This window comes from Chionomys nivalis, chromosome 13 (genome assembly GCF_950005125.1).
Source record: "Chionomys nivalis chromosome 13, mChiNiv1.1, whole genome shotgun sequence".
Taxonomy (NCBI): domain Eukaryota; kingdom Metazoa; phylum Chordata; class Mammalia; order Rodentia; family Cricetidae; genus Chionomys; species Chionomys nivalis.
The window spans coordinates 74,795,962-74,820,637 of NC_080098.1; the positions used below are offsets into that span (position 1 = coordinate 74,795,962).

Below are 24,676 nucleotides of genomic sequence, written 5' to 3' on the forward strand. Positions count from 1 at the left end.
GGGAAATGAGGTTTCATATATGATCTAGATATAAAACCATTTATCATTTGATGTTTGAGGAGGTGCCAATCTTCTCTGAGGTAATTAGATTATTTAATAAATGATCAGTTTTACCATGTCTTGTTTTTTAATTATCCTAATTTTCAGTGGTTTTAGACAGCAGGTATTTTTCAGTGCATTTTTATTTTCTAACAAACAGAGACCACTTTTAATTGGTGTTAATGTTATTTCTGTACTATTTATATAAAATTCACAGCCACCCCCTCAACTTATCACAATATTCTCAATTACAACAGCAAGGTAAAAAAACAAAAATCACAGTTCTGTCTTAAAGGGAAGGAAGATTTTGGGGAGGAGACAAGGAACGAAACCACAAAGAGTGGAGTGTTTGCCTTATCGGGAAGCCAGGCATGGAGGCACAGGCTTGTAACCCCAACACTTGAGAGGCACCATGGGAGGATCTGGAACTTAAGGCCCGAGGTCTCTGGACTTCTGTGAGTTGCTTCTCCCTCCACGAGGATCTTTCTTAGTACCACTCAGCTTTGTGAAAATGGCAAGTGGTTGTCCTGTGTATTTTTCTTTTTATTCTTTAATCCCTGTGCCAGTTAGAATTAGAGTTGGTAGAAGAAAGGGGAAAAAAATACACTAACTAAAATGGCTTCAATTAAGCAGCCGTGGTTTCTCTTGGTCAAAGAACTAGGGCAGATTGTTTCAAGTTGGTAGGTGGCCCTACCCAAAAGTCTTTGAGAGCACTTTTATTCTCTTATGTCACAAAGTGTGGCACAGTAATGCAATTAAAAACGACAATTAAAATCTTAAAAGACAAAAAAAAAATGTCTTTAGCACCCAGGGTCTTGTTTTCATACAAGACTGAAGTTTGAATTATTACCAAAAAGGCTACTATAGAAGCAGCCAACATGACACCTCCCGGTCAGATTGTGATGGGATGTGTTGTCAAAACAGCTGTGGCTTCTGGCCATATTACCTTTTACATTTACAGCCATGACCTAGGGCTTAGTCCTAAGGCCACAGACAGATGAAAGGGAGGCTGACAAAAATCCTTCTCCTAGGTGCCCATACACCCAGTTAAAATGAGAACATTTTATTAATTAATATATTGTCTCCAACCTATGAAGAAAAGATATTGGATGTCAGGGGACAGTCAGCGGTCACCATCATCTATACTATATTGGGTTTTGTCCAGCTGAGACACGTAGGAAGTTCTTTTGATTACTCAGTCTGAGCCACACGGTCTCAGTGGGAGCTGAGAATTCATGGACCCGATAAAATAGGGACATTAGTCATCAATGTAGCTCACATCAAAAGCCAGAGTACACTTGTTTAATTCTGCCAAACCTTAAGATCAAATCTATCCTTGCACCAGAACTAAATAAATACAAGGTTAGAACTAACCTACGGACTTTCAGGAGCATCAATGTATACAAGATGCTGACTCCTGTTGCTCTGACTCTGTGTGGTATTAATTTATGGTAAATGAATATAACTATTTAAATACAATTGTGCATATGCCAAGTATTTTCACCAGGCAAGAGTATTTTCTTGAGAAAAATTCAATATGTAAATTTCATACTATAATCAACTTTATAACATACTTAGTCTTTTCTACTCGATTAAAGTGTTTTTCAAGAATCAGTTGCAGTTTCCTTCATGCAAATTTTACACTGAACTTATAATTTACTGTTATTGTTTCACTGCATAACACATTGTAGCCATATGTGTCTCTGACAATAGGCATTCACATTTGAGTTTTAAGAAACTAGCATGGCTTTCGTTTCTGCTTGAACTTTTTAAACTACATTTTGTCAGTATTAGATTTTAAAATCAATTTTCAATAAATGATCAGTCACCATGTCTGTTGTTGTACTTTTCCCAATTTTCAATGGTTTTGGTAAGCAGTTTTTCCCCAGTAGGTTGTCATTCTATAAAAAATATGGACTAGTTTTGACTAGTGTGAAATTTCATTTTTGTACTATTTTTATAAAATCCAATCTGCTTCCTCATTGGCCTATCATAATAGCCTCGAGTACAACAGTCCAGGAAATATTCTGTTATGCTTGGTGTAAGATACACGTATCTGACTCACTTTTTCAACCAAAGATAATCTCCACATGGGCAGGCACAACTGGTCCACCTCTGTAGTTGCGAACACAGTGTCTGCCTGGTATATAGTGAGACCTTATTTAAGACCTGCCTGGCGCACAGTTGGACCAAATTTGAGACATTGTGGTGGGATGAATATGTAAACCGCAATCACAGGCAGCAGAAGCGTGGACTAAAGAATAAAGTGCACTCCTTTACCCACAGCACTCAGGAGGCAGAGGCAAGCGGATATATGAGTTGGAGGCCAGCCTGGTCTACATACTGAGCTCCAAGTCACCCAGAGCTACATAGAGAGACCCTGTCTCAAAAGCAGCAAGTATACATTTGTAGTTCAGTGAGGCGTGGGTACCATTACCAATCAGGAACCCTGGGGACCGAGGCTGCGCGCGGCGTCCTGCGCCTGCGCAGTCGTCGGCCGAGGGGCCGGTCCCCAGGAAGGACCGCGGTCGCCCGGGGCGCGCGTTGATGACGCCATCGGTGTTTGCCCGGTAGCCCGTAGTAACCCGGAGTCTGAGGAAGTGCCGCTGCAGCGCCGGCGGCTGAGACAGGCAGGTAACTAAGTCGCGGCTCGGCTGTCAGTCAGCTGCTCCGGGCCACGCGGACCCCTGGGGTGAGCAGGGGTGAACCCTGGGACTACTCCGTTCGGCCGCCCGTGGGACGAGCCCGTGGGATGCTGTCACGTAGACTATAGCCGCGTCCGTAGCGCTCCGCGCTTTTCAAGCACTGATGACAGTTGATTGCAAAGGTGGCGCTCAGGGCAGACGGTAACCACACTGGCCAGCGGTGCTTAGGGCTGTTTCCAAGAGTGACAGCCGGGTTCTTGTTGACGCTGAATTCAGTTCTGACCCCTCGTGCTTTTGTTTTGTTTCCACGTGCAATGAGTGCATTTATTTCTGGAGCGTATGCTGTGCTTCGTGTTATTCTGCCAGTGCTGCCAGTGCTTCAGTAGTTGGTAAAGATTAGGTTGTCCAGTATGGGGGCTACAGAGTGGAATGTTATTTACTGTTAACCGTCTTTTAGCAGGGACCGTGCCCAATACTTGACATTTTATTGTCTCCTTAGTTCATGCAGTAGTGTCATGAGTTATGAATTATTATGTCCTGCTTTACAGAGAAAATAGCTGAAGCTTAGCTCCGTGAAATTGACTGGGTGAAAATTACCAGTCACTAAAAGCAAAGTTAATATTTAAATTCAAGGTTATAGTATGACTTCAAAGCCTATATTCATCCATCCATCCTTCCTTTTTTCCTTCCTTCCTTCTTCCTTCCTTCCTCCTTCATTTCCTTTTTTCTTTCTTTCTTTCCTTCCTGTTTTTATGTTTGTTTGTTTTTAAATAGCCACCATTAGTGGTCAAATACCAGGCTTTTTTTTTTTTACAGTAGTCATATGTGATCCCATGAGTTTGCTCACTCATCTTCCATGCGTGTGTGAGAGAGAGTAGGGGTGTGTGTGTAAGGACAAGATGATATCCTCAACTGTGGTGTTTTAGATGCTGATCACCATTGGTTTTTTGTAGTTTTTTGGGGGGCTGGTTTTCTCACTAGCTTTGAGCTTGCCATGTAGATTAGGCTGGCCATCACCCCCAGGATGTGCCTGTTCTCACCTCCCCAGCACTGGAGTTGCAGACCTGTGTGCAACTTTTTTACTCAGGTTCTGGGGATTAAATTTGGGGCCTTGTGCTTGCACAACAGGTGGGTTTTCTACTGAGCGGTAGCTCCAGGCTGTTTGGGTATTTATAGATATGTTGTAAATTTTTATATTCTTAGAGTTAAAACATCCAGAAAACATGTCTTCCTTCTACGTGTACACACACACACACACACACACACACACACCATCTATCTTTGAGGATTACATAAATGGCAAATGTTTCTTTATATTATATTCAGAGCTCCAAGAGATGTGTACATTTTTTGTAATAAAAATGTCAGTATATAATTTAATTTAAAGGCATTAAGTGGTTGTCTTGCCTTCTTTCTTCATTGTGCAGTCAGAAACATTTGTTCTATGTTGAAATGTTGCGATTCCTTCAGGGCCTCTGCTGTGTCTGACTCTCTGGTTGCCTTGCATTTGAGTTTGCTGAGCGTCCTGTGACTCATTGTCCACTGTCACCAGTGGACAGTAAGGTGCAATGGAAAAACTGACATCTAGATTTTTACACCCTGGCTCTATTGCTTAGTAGGCAACTCAGGGAGCCCAAGCAAGATCCCCAACCTCTCTACACCCCAGTCTCCTCACTTGTCAGATGGGGCAGTAGAGTTACTTAGAGGGGTGCCAGATTGGCTGCAAGGAGCAGCCATGTGCTTACTGATGTTGTAAGGATAGGCAGGAGCAAGGATGGCCCTGGCTTTCTATCTTTGAAAATGACACTAGTTCCTTGTAAATTGTTGTTCCTGGATTAATATTTAATCTGTGTGTGATAGTTACCAGATAACTGGTTGCCTGCTATTGTAGAGGTCTTGTTAAATTTCCCTTCATTGTGTCTTTATTGTACAATAAAAATTTTGCTTGAGATTTGAAATATTTCACTTTTTAAAAGTTTATTTATTGCAGTTATGTATTTCTCTCTGGGTGTGCATAATGTGTGTGCTGCTGCATGTGTTGTCGTCCGAGGACAACTTGTGGGGACCATGTGGGTTCAAAGGATTGAGTTCAGATCACAGATTGGGGGCTAGCCTCTTTACCCGATGAGTTATATTGCACTTTTGTGTGTCACAGTAACGGACTTTGCATTTCTGCTTTGACTTTTGAGGTTACTTCAGGGTTGTCTGGTAAACGGAAACCCTGCAGAAGTCCATGAATGTACGTACCCATTATGGGCATGAAAGGATTAATTTTGCCTTCAAAACTGCTGTTACATACCCATGTTCACATAGTCCTTCAGAGTATTTCTCTTTTTCCTTTCAAAGGACTAAAAATTGCTTTAACACAGAAAATACAAGCCAGACATGGTGACAAACACTTGTCACCTGCTAGTATGAATTGCTAGTTTGAAGTTGCTTTGAGGTACGTAGCAAGATTCTGTTTAAAATAAAAATAGCATAATTCCATTGGGGAATATTATTTTAAGCTGTGTTGCTTTTGTTTATGTTGCATTTGTTTAACTATGTGAAGCTGTGGTTCTTTGCCTGTCTAAAACACCTGATGATCTAATAAAGAGCTGAATGGCCAATAGCAAGACAGGAGCAAGGATAGGTGGTCAGAGAGAATAAATAGGAGAAATCTGGGAAGAGAAGAGCAAGACAAGGAGGACATGAGGGGCCAGCCACCCAGCTACGCAGCCAGCCACGGAGAAAGAAGAAATAGAGAAGGATAAAAACCCTGAGGCAAAAGGTAGTCACAAGAATTTAAATTAAGAAAATCTGGCTAGATACAAGCCAGGCTAAGGCTGGGCATTCATAATTAAGAATAAGCTCCGTGTGTGATTTATCTGGGAGTGGGGTGGTGGGTCCCCAAAAGAGTAAAGAGTTAAACATCCCACAACATAATCTCACTTCTGAAAATTTTAAGCTGTGCCCCTGGCCCCCATCTGTTGGGCGTTTTAGACCATGGCCGGCTACAAGCTGATGTTTATTCCTATTGTGCCCTACTTAGAAGCTTGAGAATGAGTTAAGACCCATGCTCATGATACAGCTTTCTTTGAAGATGTATTCTGTGGGTTTTGAAAAGGTTATTTTTATTTTGTGTATGTTACTAGAAGATACACAGGACAAAAATGAACATTTTATGCAGCACACAATGCCTGTCTGCACTCTATGTGCTACCATACAGTTCCCGAGCTTCGGGCAAGGGGCTGGAGGTTGAAACATACAAAGACATACAGAGACAGGGACACGGACCTCTAGTCACTGGTAAGAAGTCCCCTATTCAGTAGCACCATGGAGGCTTATAAACCTAACAGTCAGGTAGGCCAACACGTGGAAACCTTATCCTCTGATCCTGAAGGCAAGGCAACACGTGCTTGTGAAGCAGAGCTGGTAAACAACTTTGACACAGCTTTAAGTAACCCAAATCAGAAGGAAAGTAAAGGTCACTATCAGGGAAGAGCAGCTGGAGACCAGGACTCCAAATGGTCCCAACAATTTTAAGTTCTTTAAGTGCACAGTTGGGTGGTATCAAGTACATTCACAAAGCTATGTGGTCACTGAAATGCATTTCCAGAACTTTTCATTATCACCTCCCAAAGAAATGCTGCACCCATTAAATGCTTCCCATCTCCCTCACCCCGGATTGCGGATGTCCTCTGATCCTACTCCACTGTGTTTGCCAGCTCCAGAGATCTCGTGTTGATGGAATCCTGCCATATCTGCCCACTCATGACTGAGAGAGTTCACGCAGAGTGTTCCCAGAACTTATTCATGCTGCATCATGTCAGAGCCACATCCCCTTTTAGGGTGCATTGAATCTGACATGAACTCAGTCCTGGGTGATGGATTGTGAGCCTGAAGATAGTGTGGCTGGAGATGTCAGCTGCAGTGTTGTTTGCGCTGTGAACACAGTACCTGGTGGGCATTGTTAAGTTGGAGTCGGAGCACAGACTGTAGTGTGACATGGAGCCTAAAAATAGTAAAGGAAAAAGGATGGCGATATAGGTTATACAGCATTCACAGCACCACACATGGCCTAGGCATTTTGCCCATAAAGTGAGAATTTGTTTCCCTTCCTGTTATATGCATGAAGAAGAAGCTGCAGCATAGGCAGACTGGATGGATTGTTGGAATTATGAAGTTGGTTGGTGACGTTGGGATCTGAACTGGGGCTCTCTGGCTCTGAAGCTCATTTATCCATAGGCTTGGTCAGTACTAACTTTGTAGTGAACTTGTCTAACAGTTTGCTGTGCTCCTTGCCCACCTTTTCCTTTTCACTATCTTAAAACTGGACACAACTGGGCTCACTGGGCAGTGAAAGAAGAAACCAGAGTCTGGTTTGCATGGAGCAGTCACATCCACAAGGAATTGAGACCACATCTCCATAGCTGAGTTCTTGGTCCGTTTAGAGCCTTGTCTTTGAACACTGTGTAGTTCCCACACTCAGGGCCCTGTGGCACGGAATTTTCTGTTCTTAGCCTCAGTGACTGAATGGATTCTGACACACTCATTTTACTGCTGATTTGTTAGTCTGTGATGCTTGTTTCCTGGAGAAGTTGTTGTGAAGTAGCATTTCTGTATTTTCAGTTCCATTGTAATGTCTCCTGACTTTTTGTTTGCTTACACTTTGTTTGACATTTGCAATTGAAGGTCTAATTTTGGAAAGCAATGGGAATCAAGATGTACTTGCTCTGTTTTGGCATAGAAGGCAAATCCGCCAGTGCTTCTTGTTACCAATAATATCAGGCGTATGTCACGGTATATTGTACATTTGGAGGTTTGAGCTGTCTGTTATGTCTAGTAGGTAGAGATTCTATTATCCTTTGTTGAACATTTGAGAATCTCAAGATGCTCAGTCTTCTGCCTATATTTATAGATTTAGAAGAATCCATTCTGTAAAAAAAGAATTCCAGCATGCTGTGTTCAGGTGAGCCATCCTTGCTTATAAGAGGCGCCTCCAAGTCTTTTCCGCACATATATTCAGTTATCATTTTTTCTGTAGTGATATGTGACCTGTATTAGATTGCAGAGAGAATGACCAAGAGACACTTGGATTGATGTGTCAGGGTTTTGACCTTGGTCCTGGGTGTGAGTGAGGAATCTGGGTAGATTCAGTGAATAAGGTTTGAAGCCAGAGCTAGAGGACACAGAGGACATTGTTCATCTAAGAAGTGGGAGAAGGAAAGGCCAGAAGTACAGAGATAGAGGAGAGAGTGTAATCCCAGATCCTAAAAGAGAAGAGACCCTGCGGGCGTGCACGGGGATGTGGGGGGGAGTCGTTCATGTATTCTGCCAAATTAAAGGCTGAGAGGACCTACTGAATTTGCCTTCTCTGTGGAACTTGGGTAGTCTAGCAAGATGGGAGCAGAGCCTAGTGGGCAGAAGGGGGTTGGGGAGAAAGAACAGGCAGAATGGTCTGGGAGAGTGCTTTGTTCATCTGGGGGGTTTGGAGCAGTCTCAGATAAAAAAAGGATGGGAAAAAGGAGGAGTTGAGGTGGAGAATTCAGAGGGCTCGATGATTGATAAATCAAGGACCCAGAGGGGCAGTCAGGCCATGGCTGCGTCCTTAAAGGTGGGAAGAGATGACACTTAGTCCCTGTGGGGTTCACAGGTCTGCTCAGTGAGAGCCCTTGTCTGGTGGGTAGGAGACCCTGGGTTAGCATTCCAGGGAGGGGAGGAGAGGGGGAGAGAGAACATGCAAAAGCTCATGCCTTATTACAGCGAAAGATTTTAAGTGAAGTGAATGAGTTTTAATACAGTGTTCATGTCGTGAAGTTTGGAATAATGGCTAGTGAGAAAGGCCAGGAACTGCAGGGGCAATTAGGGAGATCTCTTCTCATGGAACCTGTGAATATGTGGAGCCAGTCACTCATGTGGTTGTGTTGCTTATTTAGTTTTATTGTTCTTTGTATGCTCAGTTGAGATGTAGAAGTCGAGTGACTCCATTGAGGATGAGGCTTGTAGAACAGTTGATCAGAAGAATGAAAGAGCAGGAAAATTGAGGCTAAATTATCATGTGAGTGACCAAAAAAATAGGTAAATGGGGCCTGGCGAAATGAGTCAGAGGGTAAACCGGGACCCACATGGTGGACAGACAGAACCGGCTCCCATGTGCTGTCTTCTGGCCTCCACAGGGGTGCCATGGCACCACCTCCAAATGAATAATTCAATGCTAAAGAAAAGAAACAAGGCCATGACCTGCACTCTTTCCAGAGCATCATGGAATCTCAGCACTAGGAATGTTTATCTCTGACTCTGGGTCACACTGTTCCTTGCATTGTCGGGTGCTGCTCTCTGGGTGTCAGGAGCAGCCCACCTGATTACCACCAATGTCCCTGTATATGGCCAAGTGTTAAAGGGCTGTCTCCATCCCTGTGAGTTCAGCTGTTTCCATTTGCATAGGTCATCACAGCTGGTCCTACTGACTTTGGACATTACTTTGTAGAAAAGGGGCTGGGGAGGGTCATGGAACCCTTATCTGAGTATCTAGCCGTTCCTCTGTACCAGGTGAGTGCAATTCTGCCCCAATTGCCCGAGGCCTTGGGCATTGGCTATGGGATATAGACTAGGGGAGGAACTCCATCTGTGCAGCCACAGCGGCAGCGTTCACACTGGGTACAGACCTTCCAGTTACCCTTCCACTGGGATTACCCATGCTCGGCCCTGTAACTCCTCACCCATTGCTCCGTAAGTAACCCTGGTACACACGCTGGTTCCCAGAGTGAATTTTTATGGAATTGTACCTCGGTTTCTTGTTGGAACCTTGTGGGGCTGGGGTATTGTTTAAGTCTTCTCCAAGGAAATAATTTAAGCAACACTAAATATCTTCTGAAAGACTAAGTCACCCCCAGTTAGAAGCCATTGCCTTAGGGACAGAGAGTAAATGGATTGGACAAAGTATGACATCTGAGAGACGGGTGTGTGTGTGTGAGATAGTAGACATGTTGGTGGGGAAGAAGATTGGGAGATCCTGATCTGCAGGCTGCGGGAAGACTTCACAGCTCAGCTGTTCATGTCACTGTGCCAGGCATGGACTGTTGGTCCATATATTATAAATGGATTAGTGTCAACAGTCATTATACATTCCCTTGGGAGAAAAGAACAGTCAGAGCCTGGTTCAGTTCCCAGCACCCACCTGGTGTCTCACAGCCTTCTGTAACTCCAGTTGGCGGGGAACTGAAGGCTCTTCTGGCCTCTTTATGCGTGTGGTACAGAGACATACATGCAGACAAAATGCCCAGGTACAATGTTTTTTAATTAGTGTCCTGTAGCTCTTACATAGATATTTAAACTATAATAAGCATATTTCTATTGTTAGAGGTGTTTTGTTATGGAATATTAAGTAGGCAAAGGTGTGTTACATTTGTTTATGCTGCGTTTGTTTAACGATGTAAGGATGTGTGTTTTAATTATAAAAAGATGTTGCATTTGTTTCACCTTCCCTGCCTAAGGCACTGATTGGTCTAATAAAAAGATAAATGGCCAATAGCTAGGTAGGAAAAAGATAGGCAGGGCTGGCAGGGAGAGAGAATAAATCTAGGCTTAAGAGAAACGAGAAAAGAGAATGAGCAGAAAGAAGGGGTTACCACCAGGTCGAGAAGCCAGGCATCTGCCAGCCAGACACGAGAAACAGTGAAAGTAAGATGCACAGAAGAAAGGAAAAGTGAAAAGCTTTGAGGCAGGAGGCAGATAAAGGGAAACAGGTTAATTTAAAAGAGCTAGGCAGGAAGGAGCCTAAGGTAGGCTCAGCATTTGTAACTAGTAAGAAGCCTCTGTGTCATAATTGGGAGCTGGTTGGTGGCCCAGAAGAAAAAAACCTGGTACGGTGTTTGCTGTTTTTAAGGGACTGGAATATAGTTCAAGGGTGGAATGCTTGCACGGCATGTTCAGTACACAAAAAGTGCTGACCTGATACTCACATCTTGATGAGATGACTGGAAAACCCCTTTCCTAAGAACAGGGCACCCAGCTGGTGTGGGCATTCTGGATCTACCTCTGTGAGAAGCTGTGACATGCTGTGTGTTTATCCCCACACAAGCTGGAGTATAAATACTGAGGTCTGACCGCTTCTGTTGTTTTGAGGGAATTTTGAGTCTACCCTTGACCCAGCCTTGCCCCAAGTTCATCTGTGCCCAGGTGACCTGGTTACCAGATGAAAGAATCTCTCGTGAAGGGAGCCCATCTTCTTAGTGACTGAGGAAGTCTGCATCCAAGGACAGGAATGGGGACCTCTTGCCCTTCCTGTTTGGCTTCCTACAAAGAAAACAAAGAGACTGTTAGTGTAAGACAGGAAGTTGGGGCTGTGGGGTCAGACAGGAGCCAGGATTGGGGGAGGTGTGGCCAAGAAAGGATGTGTTTATCATCCATCCTGAAAATGTTGAATGGCCTGAATTCCTCAGTATACTAAGCAGCATCCTGCCTGAGATCTTGCAAGTGGCTGGAATCTTTTGCCAGATGCAATTTGTTTTAAAGCATCATTGAAATTGAACTCCTAATCACAGTGGTTGGGAATAGATTTGCCTTGGAGTAGGAATATTTGCATCTCGTGGGATCTGTTAGGCATACAGATCCTTAAGGTCCAGTCGTTTGTTTTAACAAGAACTTCAGGCTGGTCTTGGAAGAGGTGTAAATTCCACATTAGCAGCTCATGTAGGTCAACTTAAGGCTGAGACAAGAGAAACGTGGTGATGAAAAGGGGGGCACTAAAGTTTCTTTACATTCACACTGCTCATGACTGCAGTTCACCCTGGAGCCCAAACAGTGTCAAATACTGTGGAAAAGAGCAGAGCCTTTCACTGTTCATCTGAAATATTTGCTCCTGGACTTGTGTGCATGTTGACAGTGCAAATGTGCAGTCATGCATGTGGAGGCCAGAGGTCACCCTTGGATGCTCTGCACTGACCGCCCTGGTGTTTCTCTGGCCTGGAATTGACCAACTGGGTGTGCTGAATTTCTAGGGAGCCCTGGGATCTACTTGGATCTACCTTCCCAGTGCTGGGATTAGAGATGTGCACCTTCAAGCCAGGCTTTCCACTTGGGCTCAAGTCTTCAGTGCTCGCATGACAAGTACGTTATACCGATCCGTTACCACTGCCTGTCATCCTTGATTTTCATAAACTTTTTGTGTGCAGTGGCTTGAGAGAATCCTGATCCCATGGTTGTGAGGGCAAGGGTGGTTCAGGTAGCTCAGAAACAGTTAAGTCCGTGAGAATTTTCTGAGCATCCTGTTCCGTGTGGATGGTTGGCTGCTCTCCTGGAGGCTGTCCTTTAGCAGCCCTGGCATTGTTATCGTTCATCTCCGCGTCTGCATTTCCAGCAGCCCCTGCCTCCCCATGTTATATGTAGTGCATGGAGTCCACACAGCAGCTTGGAGAAACACCGTGATCCACTTCCAAGGTTGGAGGTGATTTAATTACAATTTTACCCTGGGGAATTCCAAGATATGTTTTCATGAGTTGCTGAGATTATTCCCAAATATGAACCTTAATTACTAGTACTAAAGTACCAGCTGTTTGCTATTCTCTGAGAAATCATGCAGAGATGCTAGGAATAAAAATATCTGGGACATCATGAACACTCTTCCTAGGATAAAAATGTCCCAGAAGATTTGCTTGAGTTATGTGACACAAAACTGATGCCACTGGGTGAAATTCTCAATTTTATTTGCATACTGTATATTTTGATCATATTTGCTGCCACTTCTCCCAGTGACTCCTCCCATACCTGCTTCTCTACCCCTTCTCAACTTCATGTCCTCTTTTTAAAATAACCTACTGAGTCTGGTCAGTGTTGTTCATAAACTCAATGGCATAGGGCCATTTACTGGAGTGAGGTTGGCCTTCTAGAGGGCCACACTTAGAGAAGGCTGACTCTCCCTTCTACCAGAAGCCATCAAGTATCAATGGCTTCTAGGGGAGGAGAGTGCTAGGGGCTGCTTATGAGTCTGTCCCAGCTCCAAGCTGGAATGTTACTTCTGGCTTGACCTCGTGCAAGCAACCATGGCTGCTATAAGTTCATGAGCATAGCTGTCCTGCCAATCTAGAAGACACCTGTTTAGACCTGGGCCTCCCTGACTTCTGACTTTCGGGATCTTCCTGCCTCATTGGGCTGTGGTCCCAAGGCTTAAGGATTTCACAGTGCTGGAGTGTTTTCTGATTAGTTTTTAGAAAGCCTACTTTTGTAGTTTCAGGTTGTAAGGCAAAGCTTCCCATTAGAAAAAGGCAAGCTGGAAAATGCTCCAGGAGTGTGTCTTTGCATGAAGCCATCCGTGGTCAGGGCAGAAATGGGTTTAAGGGCTTGGACTCTTTTTCCTATGAAGAATTATCAGAATAAATTATTTTCTCTAGCTTCTGGAAACAGTAAGGAACAAGAAGGGCCAGGAGTCATTTTCCCCTTTTCTCAGTTCTTGAAGCAGTTTCTGCCTTCCTCTGTGCCAGGGTTTAGTCACAGCTTCTTCCAGTGGGACCGAGTACAGAACCTGCATGTCCTGTGTCACTGCTGGGTGGGTGACCTCTGCAGAGGTGTCTGACCCTTGCTGTGTGTGTGTGTGTGGGGGGGGGGTTCTGGGTGAGTGACCTCTGCAGAGGTATCTGACCCTAGCTGTGTGTGTGTGTGTGGGGGGGGTTCTGGGTAGGTGACCTCTGCAGAGGTGTCTGACCCTTGCTGTGTGTGTGTGTGGGGGGGGGGGGTAATGTGTCTAGGCAGGAACAGGGCTAAGCTCATCGTAGAAGTTGTTCTAAACCGTCCTCCGCACTAGACCATGAGGCCATGGAACCCATGTTTTCTTGCGGGGATGGTGGATTTGGGGAGCCCAGGCTCTGCCTGTGCCCTGGAGATGGTCTTCAGGATAGGCTCCTTGGCACACTCTGTTGGTGGTATTTGTAGGATCTACAGGCGCCTCCTCCTTCTGCTCATCAGACGCTTGACAGAACACCCACACCAGGAACCTGAAGGAAAGGCCACATCCCAGCCCCTTCTGTCTCTTCTGGGAGGCCATTGCTGACCCCTACCACCCACTCCATGTCCTCAAGTCCTTTGACCCCTGCTTCAGTGGAGGAGCAGCCATGTGCTTTGCTTAGGGATCAGAATCGCCCTACACTTTGCTGAAAAGCACATTTCAGAGCATTTAATTTTCCTCTTATTTTTTGTTTTTAATTTTAATTTTTAGGCAGATTTTTTTGTAACCCAGACTGGCCTAGAACTCATTGTGTAGCCCAGGCTAGCCTCAGTTGTATGGTAATCCTCTTGCCTCAATTTCACAAGTGCTGGAATTATAAAGGTCAGCCACCACATACCTCTTTTTCCATGTCATTTTTTATAATAGGTGTATATTTGATTGCAGATTGTCATTTTTATCAGTGTTTTTTTAATTGTGTGAGATGATTTAAAGTAGATTATGGCAATATTAAATTTATTTTAGGTCTTTTGTACTTTAATGTATGGCAGAAAAGACAAGTTAGCAAATCTAATTTATGATTTTATGCTTATTATTTCCTAAGGTGTAGAAAGCTGAACAATCACTAAGTGGACTTAGAAAATGAGTGTTAGAGAGTGTGAAGCCAGCTGACATTTGGGAAATGCTGCTTCACACACACATTCAAGCCTATCACGTTTTAACTGTTTCTTGAGAATTATGATTTTTTATGGGTGTGTGTGCACACATGAGTGCAAGTGCCTTTGGAGCCCAAGGGGGCATGGGGTCATTTGGATCTGGAGTTCAAGGCTATTGTGAGCCTCCTCGTATGGGTGCTGGGAATCAAACTCCGTCCCCTGGAAGAGCAGCAAGCACTGGACCCTCAGCCGGCTCTCCGGCCTCTAAAGGTCTTATCACAACAGGTAAAATAGATGATGACATTTAAGGCACTGTGCCATCTTAGAAGGAGATGGGACTTGATAGCTTGCTTCATTAACAGCCAATTCCCATTCAAAATTTTGCATGTCTCTCTGTTTTTTATTTTTTTCATGATTTTATTAATTTGTGCCAATGTAGATAGTAAGTCATATCAGATATATTTTCCAGCATAATATTTTTAGCGATTACTTGGGAATTTCACATCAGGCACCCCATCATACTCACTTCCCAGTCCTCCCATGCCCATACCCCTTATGCTCTCCCCCACCCCCAAAAAAGAAAGGAAAAGGAGCAAGTCCAATTTGTGTAGTCCATCTATTCACTGGAGCATGGCCAGGCTCCTAATGAAGACTGAGTCCTTCCCCACCCACCCCACGCCAAAGTCCTCAGTTATGAAGAGCTGCACTTCAACATCCTTATCACAGTTTTTAAGAGTTCTCTTTGATGGGTTCCTTTTGAGGATGTTGCTTTGGTGTAGGGGTTGCCACAGAAGCCTTCCATGTTCCCTTTTCCCAACTGCTGTCTACAGTTATTGGTTCCACTACTAAAGTTGCATGTCTCTTTTAAACATTCTTTGAAAAGCTAAGCTGACAGCAGCAGCATATGTGTTTGCTGTGTCAGGGCTTTGCTCTTATCTGAAGGGCAAATAAGAGAACTCACAGCAACCTCTGCTGAAGTAGCTGCTTCCCCCCCACCACCCCTGCACAGAATCAGGCACCACAGATTTTCCCTCTAAGGCAGTGTTTCTCAACCTGTAGATCACAACCCCTTTAGGGGTCAAATAACCTTACAGGGGTCACCTAAAGTGTCAGAAAACACAGATATTTACATTACAATTCACAACAGTAGCAAAACTAGAGCTATGAAGTAGCAATGAGTGATTTTACGGTTGGGGTCGCCAGAGCATGAGGAACTGTATTGAGGGTCACAGCGTTAGGAAGGTGGAGACTGCTGCTGTAGGTCTGGGGGCTTCAGTGTTTTCACAGAGCTGTGCAATCCCCTCCATAAGCTGGAACATTTTGTGACCCTGGAACAGATCCTTGTAGCCCGGCACAGTCGTCCCTCACTGCTAATGCATGCCATCTGTTTAGTCCGCATCCTGTCCATGGTTTGCGGACGTGGGCATCTGTGTAGTGAGTCAGGACGTGGCCTTTGTGTCCTACTTTGCTCTCAGTACTTAGGGGGTTTTGTTTGCTTGCTTGCTTTTCTTTGTTTTTTTGAGACAGGGTTTCTCTGTGTAGCCCTGGCTGTCCTGGAACTTGCCCTGTAGACCAGGCTGGCCTTGAACTCACATAAATCCCCCTGCCTCTGCTACCCGAGTTTAAAGGCTTAGGGCACTACTGCCTAGCTTCAAATTGTTTTTTTTTTCTTTTCTTTTTTTTTTTTTTTACTGGTTTCTTTGTGTATATGGTGCCCTACCCGAATATACACCTGTGTACCAGAAGAGGGTGCCAGATCTCATTACCACCCTGTGGTTGCTGGGAATTTAACTCAGGACCTGTAGAAGAGTTGCCAATGTTCTTAACCACTAAACCATCTCTCCAGCTTCCCCCCCCCGCACACACACACCCAGCACTTCAATTTTATGGCTGGATAGTATTCCATTGTGGGTCTAGAACACACTTTGTGTAACCATTTACCAGATGATGAACATTTGGGTAAGTTTTCTTGTTTTAAAGCAAATATATCGGGGGCTTTTCCACCAGATGATTCCATAAATGTGTTTTTGAGGGGCTTGCGTTGGCATTTGAATCCTGTCTTTAATTTCTTTGGGAGCTGGAGTAGCGGTTTTCACTGTGTGACAGCAGGTGCCACTCGCGCTGGGAATACGTCCGTGTTCTGTTCCTGCTTCAGTTTCACCATTAGCAGCTTTTATAATGGAGTTTCTCAGCAGTTATTGAAGAGGTGATCTTATTGAATAAGCTGATGTCTTTGTCTATATTTATAATTCTTTCTTAATCTCTTGGTTTTTGCTGTGCTGATTTTGTAACCCTATCTTATTTATTGCTCTAGACCTGTTTCCAGTATGAATATCTATAGACATAAATTACATTAGATCTTCTAACACAGTTTTACATATTTGTTAATTTTTATTTCATTATCACAAAATTCTCTGGGTGGTCTGAGATATCTTTAACTGTCAAGTCAGTTCTTTCATTTTTGAAGCTGCATTCATTGAATTTTATCAACAAGATTCTTCAGTGGCTGTTGATTTTGGGTCCCTGCGGGCAGAGCACTTCGAAGTTACCCTGTCTCAGCCTTGGTCTCAGCACTGGGCTCACTGCTCTGCCCTGGGGTGGACTACTTAGGTTCTGAAGACTTTCAGACTGTCCTGAAGGCTGGGGTTGTAGCAGGGAGAACAGGGATGGCTTCCCTGCTGAAGAGGATCAGGCGAGCTCTTTGGCCACTCAGAGCTTCTTCGTGGAAACTGGCTTCATATTTTGCATTGGTGTGAGTCAGCAAAGCTGTTCCTGTGCTAGGTAGAGAAGTAGAGACCTAAAAATGAATTTATTTCCCAGTTTTTCCATTATTAAACATCTTTGCACCATCATCTAACTCCTGGATTGTCCATTTTTAGTGTCTGGTATTAAGAATGCTTTGTGAATTGTGTTTTGTCCAGTTGGGATGCATGGAATGTCATGACAGTCTGTGTTAGATGCTCGGTTCTAGCGGAACAGTTAGTGGAATGTAAGCATGAAATGCGCTGTCGGATGGGATACAGTGTTGCAAAGAGGCATTGTTATGGTACTGGAGGAATGGTTGTTGTGGGATCCCATCACCTTTTTGGAGACTTCAGAGACTGCATTAGGTCAGATTATTCTTTTCCTTGGTAATTTTTTCTCAGACCACCCAGAGAATTTTGTGATAATGAAATAAAAATTAACAAATATGTAAAACTGTGTTTTCCTTTCTTCTTTGGATGCTTATTTGTCCAAAGGTCTTAAATTCCTAAGATGGTTGTTTTTTCCTGGAAAGAGAAAAACAAAACCCTGCCCCACCCCTAACTTTGGGGAGTTTCCAAATCTAATATTTATTGATTTTTACTTATGGTTTCTTCTGAAATTTTTGTTCTCTCTTCTATATATGTTCTATCATCCAGAGCAATATAGTATTTTTTTGTTTTTTGATTTTGTTTTATATATTAGAGGTTAGGTTCTTTAATTGCTCTGGGAAGTTTCCTCCATGGTGACAGGAAACAACTGAACCAAGTTTGGCATGGGGGCCTGTGCGAGGCCCCTCAAGGAGTTTCCCAATAGCAAAAGTGTTGGGGACCAGTCGCGACAAAAATACCACTCACCAGGGTAGGGGCATTGGAATTCAGAAATATTAGTAAAGAATACGAAGACGCAAAAATAATAAGACAGAAAAACACAGACTAGTACCAGGAGGGAGTTCTAGTGAATACTGAAATCGCCCATGTTTAATTTCCAATTGCTTAAAATACCCTGACCCTAAGATGTAGGAGTAAGACAAAAACCTTCATTAATGTGATATAAGGAAATGAACAGACCAGTTGAAGGTCATGGGCTACATCCATAGTTAAACATTCTGTTGCTAGAACAAAACAAGTCATATTCCTCATACCCTAGACCAAAACATCTGTAGGCAAACCACTCTCTGGGTAGAATCCAGTGTATTTCCTTAAAGGAACTGAAACCTTAGTTGGATCCTTAGACTTTTGTTTGAGGTAGAAACACAATTACCTTGAAGGAATAGAGGTAAGTTCCAACTCTCTGACTTTTGGTCAAGGTAGGAATAGGCTCAAATTTTGGGGCCTCAACACAAAGCGTTACCTTGACTGTTCTTTGTTGATCTGCTGTCATTACTACAGTTTTTGTCTTTTCTACACCTCCTACATAACCCAGACAGGAGGGGCATTCTGTTTGCATTATCCGTAGAAAAAAACATTGTTTCTAGGAACACCCTGTTTACAGTCCCTTTTTAGGTGACCTTGTTTACTACAATTGAAACATTTGACATATCATTTTTTTTTCCAAACCTGTGGAAATCACCTTTCTTATTCCAGCATGATCATGGTCATGAGATTCCATACTGATTCTATCTTGGATCCATTTCTCCAGGGGTGCTGGTATTGCCTTTAATGGCCTAATCACCCTTTTGCATTGTGAATTAGCATTTTCAAAGCCAGAGATTCAATTATTATTTGTCTGTTTTCTGAATTTGGTATCTATTTGCTGCTGAAGTCAATCTTTGTAAGAAATTAGTGGAAGTTTCTTTCAGCTCCTGTATGACTTTGGTAAATGACTAAATTTTCATTCCTACTTCTTCAATTCTGTCCCAAGCATTCAAAGTTGCTGCATCCCATAAAGCCAGGGTGTGGCCATCATATAGAGATTGTTTTTCTAAATTAGCATAATCTCCAAGAAGTTGATTTCCATACCTCTAGCTCTATTTTGTTGTTCAATAGTCTTAGCCTCATCTTTCCACCAAGTCCTCCATTGTAATTGTGGTCCAGGCTCCAAGACTGCTGTAACAAGTCCCTCCAGTGTTGAGGGATAATTCTATTACAAACTGACCATGAGTTTAACATCTGCTTCACAAAAGGTGAATGCATGCCAAATGAGACTATCACTTCCTTGAATCTCCTGAAATGTAACATTTCCACAGGATTCCAGTGAGTGCTTAAACAGCCTTGGGGATATCTGTCATTCCCCATTTCCTGTAAAGTGACTGGATATATTAAGGTTGGTTGTTTGAAAAATCTTAGGCTGTTCCTTTTTAACCTTATAATGCAATGCTGAAATTGGTTCTTCTTTAAATTCCCCTGTCTGGATTTGAATATCTCTATGATCTTTTTTAATAAGTTTTTCTAAGGCCTGTATCTTGGCACTCATATCAACCAACTTTTTTAGAGATAAACCAAGAATTATCACAATGATAATTAACATTATGTCAATACCAGTTAAGTTCATTACCCCTTCATTTAATTGACTTAATTGGTCCAATTTTAAATCCTGCATTGCATAATCCTACAGAAACCTAATTCTGTCCATTGTAATAGTGTTTCCTATTTAACATGGGAAAAGAACTCTTTTAACTGATTCCTCCCGTGAAGAATTCCCAGTTTTCTCACCACATCTGCTGACGGTGGTGATGAAGATGTGAGGCTGACTGCTGTGCAGAACAGCAGAAACCAAGGAGCACTTCAAGGCAGCCACCTAGTGTGGCAGCAGCTCGCAGAGGGGTCCAGGGAAAGCCCACAACCCCACCAGGAGAGAAGAAAGAAAAACCTAGCTGGCAGGAATGTGACTCTGGCCACACGCAGCTCTAACCTGTGCCGATGGTTGCAAAGCCTCAGGCAAGCTTCTTTTTAATGAATTTGTGCCCCAAAAGTTGGACGCCAGATGTAACATGAGTTCTAATTGGTCTTAATCATAAAAACCCCAAGTCGAATATAGGGAGGGTTAAATGTGAAAAATCAGAGAAGCAGAGCAGCCAGCCATTAGTTTTTACCTCTGAATCCTCAGACTGAACCCTCAACTCCTGTCTCTTCCAGCCTTATATTCCTCTCTTTGCCCAGCCATATCGGTCTCCCAACTCCCTAGTGCTGGGATTAAAGGTGTGAGCCACCACTGCTTGGCTCTGTTTCTCTTTCAGACTGATTCAATCCCACGTAGCCCAGAGTAGCCTTGAACTCCCAGAGATCTGTCTGCCTCTGTCTCTGGAGTGCTGGGATTAAAGGTGTATGCCACCACTGCCTGACTTCTGTGGCTAACTGCTGTGGTTAGCTTTGTACTGTGATCTTCAGGAGAAGCTTTATTTGTTAAAGCACAGTGAAAATATCACCACACTGCACCCTTATAGTTCTAACACTTAGAAGGTAGAGATAAGAGGATCAGAAGTCAAAGACTGTCCTCTACTACATAACAATTTCAAGGCCAACCTGGGTGATAAGAGGTCCTGATCAAAACGTGCAAACAACAGCAGAATGAACTGTGGGTATAGCTCAGTGGGTAGAGTGCATGCAAGCATTCACCAGAACTGAGTTAAATTCTCAGTACTGCACAATCCAAATGTAGGCCCATGCTTATAACCCCAACCCTAGGGGAGGGTGATCAGAACTTAAAGACTGCTAGCCGCGAGCCACGTCGCCTCCAACAGTTTAGTTATCAGCTGTGTGACCTTCAGCAGGTTGTGGAGTCCCTGTGCTCCTGTGCTGCAGGTCTCCTGTTGTAAGACTGAGGACTGTACTGACGTCATAGTTGCAGCGAATGCTAAGTGAAACAAGATAGTCAGAGTGATTAAAACAAAGCCTGGCACCTGGTTGAGGGTGAATGCCAGCGGTTATTAGTGACATTTAGAGGAAAGTTTAGCAGGGAGAAGTGTTCTTTTGTGGGTTCAGAAGGACGACCATGACTGGGGGAGAGCTCAGCACATTCAGATAAATGTTTGGTCAGACAGGCTTTAACTGTCAAAGTTAAAATGAATTTTTTTCTCCCTCTCTTTGTGACATGGAACTGGTGTGTTTGGGTGTGGGGTCTTAGCATTGGGGGATTGGGAGGGGAAAGACTGGGTACCGGCTGTAAACTAAGAACACATTAAAACACCATCAATGTAGAACAGACCCCAAATTTCCATATCTTAATAGGAATCACAGCCAGACAACCTAAGTTCCATCTCCAGTACCCACATGGTAGGAGGAGAGAACCCCAATACCTGTCTTCTGACCTCCATATATGTATAAGGTTTTTTTTTTTTTTTTTTTTTTTTTGGTTTTTCGAGACAGGGTTTCTCTGTAGCTTTGGTGCCTGTCCTGGAACTAGCTCTTGTAGACCAGGCTGGCCTTGAACTCCCAGAGATCCGCCTGCCTCTGCCTCCCGAGTGCTGGGATTAAAGGCGTGCGCCACCACCGCCCAGCTATGTATAAGTTTTTTAAAGGCATGTGTTGTGCTTGTTGCGTGTCCTCCCCCCAGGTCAGCTGGCGCATCCATGTCTCCCCCCAGGTCAGCTGGCGCATCCATGTCCCCCCCCCCAGATCAGCTGGCGCATCCATGTCCCCCCCCCAGGTCAGCTGGAGCATACGTGTCCCCTCCAGGTCAGCTGGAGCATCCATGTCCTCCCTGAGGTCAGATGGAGCATCCATGTCCTCCCTGAGGTCAGCTGGCACATCCATGCCCCCCAGGGTCAGCTGGAGCATACGTGTCCCCCCCCCAGGTCAGCTGGAGCATACGTGTCCCCTCCAGGTCAGCTGGAGCATCCATGTCCCCCCAGGTCAGCTGGAGCATATGTTTCCCCCCCCCAGGTCAGCTGGAGCATACGTGTCCCCCCCAGGTCAGCTGGAGCATCCATGTCCCCCCAGGTCAGCTGGAGCATACGTGTCCCCCCCCCAGGTCAGCTGGAGCATACGTGTCCCCCCCAGGTCAGCTGGAGCATCCATGTCCCCCCAGGTCAGCTGGAGCATACGTGTCCCCTCCAGGTCAGCTGGAGCATCCATGTCCCCCCAGGTCAGCTGGAGCATATGTGTCCACTCCAGGTCAGCTGGAGCATACGTGTCCCCCCCCAGGTCAGCTGGAGCATACGTGTCCCCCCCAGGTCAGCTGGAGCATCCATGTCCCCCCAGGTCAGCTGGAGCATACGTGTCCCCTCCAGGTCAGCTGGAGCATCCATGTCCCCCCAGGTCAGCTGGAGCATATGTTTCCCCCCTAAGTCAGCTGGAGCATATGTGTCCCCCCCCAGGTGAGCTGGAGCATATGTGTCCCCCCTAAGTCAGCTGGAGCATACGTGTCCTCCCCCAGGTCAGCTGGAGCATCCATGCCCCCCCAGGTCAGCTGGCGCATGCAGCCCGTTGTGCCGTGCTTCTGTTTCCCTCAGAAGAGGAAAAGCCCTGTGGAGGGTCATGCTTGTCAACTTCAAGCCAGGCCTTGAATTTCACTGGCAGATCCCTCTTCTCCAAATCAGTACCCAGAAAGATTTTAGGAGTCCCTGGAAGCAGGCCTCCATGGGGAGGAAGGACTGGTAGTGGTGGTCTTGGCTTAGTATGAGCATTGTTGTGCTCAGTGTCAATGAGCTGCATAGGAAAAGCCAAAGGTGTAGAATTTAAAAGTTGATAGTTGATTAGGTTGCCTTGCATAGAAGGGGAGGGGATGTGTTTTACTAGTGAAGAAGCAGCTTCCAGAACAGAAATCTGACTAATAGGCTATTCCTGGGGCACCCCAGGTGCAGCCTCTGGGGCTGTAGCCCCTTGAGTGCTGGGATTGTGGGTGTGTGCTGCTATGTCTGGCTCCTAAGTGTTAAAGTGGGATGAGAGTGGAGGGGCAGTGCCCATCTCCGTCTCAGGGCTTAGCTTCCTTCCAACTTTGTGGTCCTGAGAGCAGCCCTTGGTTCCCTTTGCTTCTACGACTAGTCATGAGCTGCTGTTTGGTTTCCATGTGACTTTCATACAGACGGGCACATCCTGGCTCCCTTAGGATGCCATCAGTGGAAAATGTGGGTATAGTGGGTGAGAAAGAACTTTCTGGAGTCTGGTGCTTGACTCAGAATCTGATGATACTGGGCCTGTGTATCTAAGCACCTACCTTTCCCTTGCCTATGAAATGGGACTAGGAAAAATATCAGGGGCTTCAGAAGGTAGGGAATGTGTTGGATGCACCCTAAGTACTCTGTAAATATTAACTATTTTTCTTATAAGGAGATTATCTCTAATGGGTGGTTTCGGTGCTCTTTGCTTGGTTTGGTCTTTTTCCATAGGTTCACTTTGTGTCTTAACTGACAAGTCAAAATGTCTGTCTCTGGATAGGGGAGAGTTGGCTACAAATGATGTGCTTTTGACAAGGTGACAAAGGCTTGGGGAGGAAAAGGCAAACTTGCTGCAAGAGGTGTGTCATAGTCTGTGGACAGGTCTTTAGTAAGTTAAACACCAAAAGATTATTTTCTAACTTTAAAATATAGATATTTCATGTGAAGTATTAGAAACCGTGGTGGTTTGAAAGAAAATGGCCCCCAAAAGGAGTAACATTATCAGAAGGTGTGGCCTTGTTGGAGGAAGTGTGTCCCTGTGGGGTGGGTTTTGAGGTCTCTTGCTCAAGCTTCCCTCAGTATGACTGACAGTTGACTTCCTGTTGCCTGCAAGCTCCAGCACCAAGTCTGCCTGCAGGTCTTCAATCTGCCTGTCCTGATGATAATGGACTAAACCTCTGAAACTGTAAGCCAGCCACCTCAACTAAGTATTTTCTTTATAAGAGCTGCTGTGGTCATGATGTCTCTTCACAACAATAAAAACCAAAACTAACACAGAAACCTAGTATGTCACCCACTCTGTGACAGAGCCAGGATCACATGAAGTTTCTAACAGCTGATAGTGCCAGGAAATAAATATAACAATGTTTGTCATGGCACATCTAAGAAGTCAGAGACTGAAACCCGGTGGTGGTGGTGGTGCACACCTTTAATCCCAGAACTCAGGAGGCAGAGGCAGGCAGAGCTCTGTGAGTTTGAGGCCAACCTGGTCTACTGAGCAGGTTCCAGGACAGCAAAGCTACACAGAGAAACCCTGTCTGGAAAACAGTCAGAGGCAGCCGCTGAGTGACTGATCAGCCTCTGTCCCAAGTCCAGGTCTTGACGACCAGAGTGAAGTCTCCTCTCGTCTTTAGCTGTAGGGAACCCTCAGAGGAGTCTTTCTGATCAGCCCACTGTAATCCAGTTTCAGTAACACACTACAGAACTGAAATGAGCTCTGCTTCACATGCATGCTGTCAATCAAGGGATTGAAAATTGATGGACATTACTTACATCCTGATCTTTGCAACCCAGTACTGCCGATACCATGGGCACAAACAAACTGGGCAAAGAGGCATGGCTGCCTTGGGAATAAATGTGATCAGGCTAGCCAGGGAAAACACTGATATCAGATAGTCCGAAGCCCATCCTGACATGTTGTGTCATGGTTCAGCAGAATTTAGGGTCAGCTTTTGCTGGTGGGAGTCAAACACTATTGGATTTGGTGTTCACATCCCAGACCTCTCCTCTACCCTTGGCTAATTGTCACACCGAGGTCCAGCTACTTGAGAGTGATCTGCTTTCCCTATATTGGCAGTCATGGTTCCTGCTTCAACCTCATGTGCACTTTCTAAGATTCCCGGACGGTCTAAGCTCTGCA

The 24,676-nt window shown here is 44.6% G+C and overlaps 1 protein-coding gene across 4 annotated transcripts in view; it reads left to right on the forward strand.

The window, feature by feature from the left end:
* The first annotated feature begins 2,554 nt into the window (after window positions 1-2,554).
* Window positions 2,555-24,676, forward strand: part of Aopep (aminopeptidase O (putative)) — a 268,212-nt gene continuing 246,090 nt past the window's right edge. For all 4 annotated transcript variants that reach the window (XR_009058196.1, XM_057787439.1, XM_057787440.1 and 1 more), the window contains exon 1: window positions 2,555-2,673. The gene's annotated coding sequence lies outside the window, so the exon portion shown is untranslated. The remainder of the gene's footprint in view (window positions 2,674-24,676) is intronic.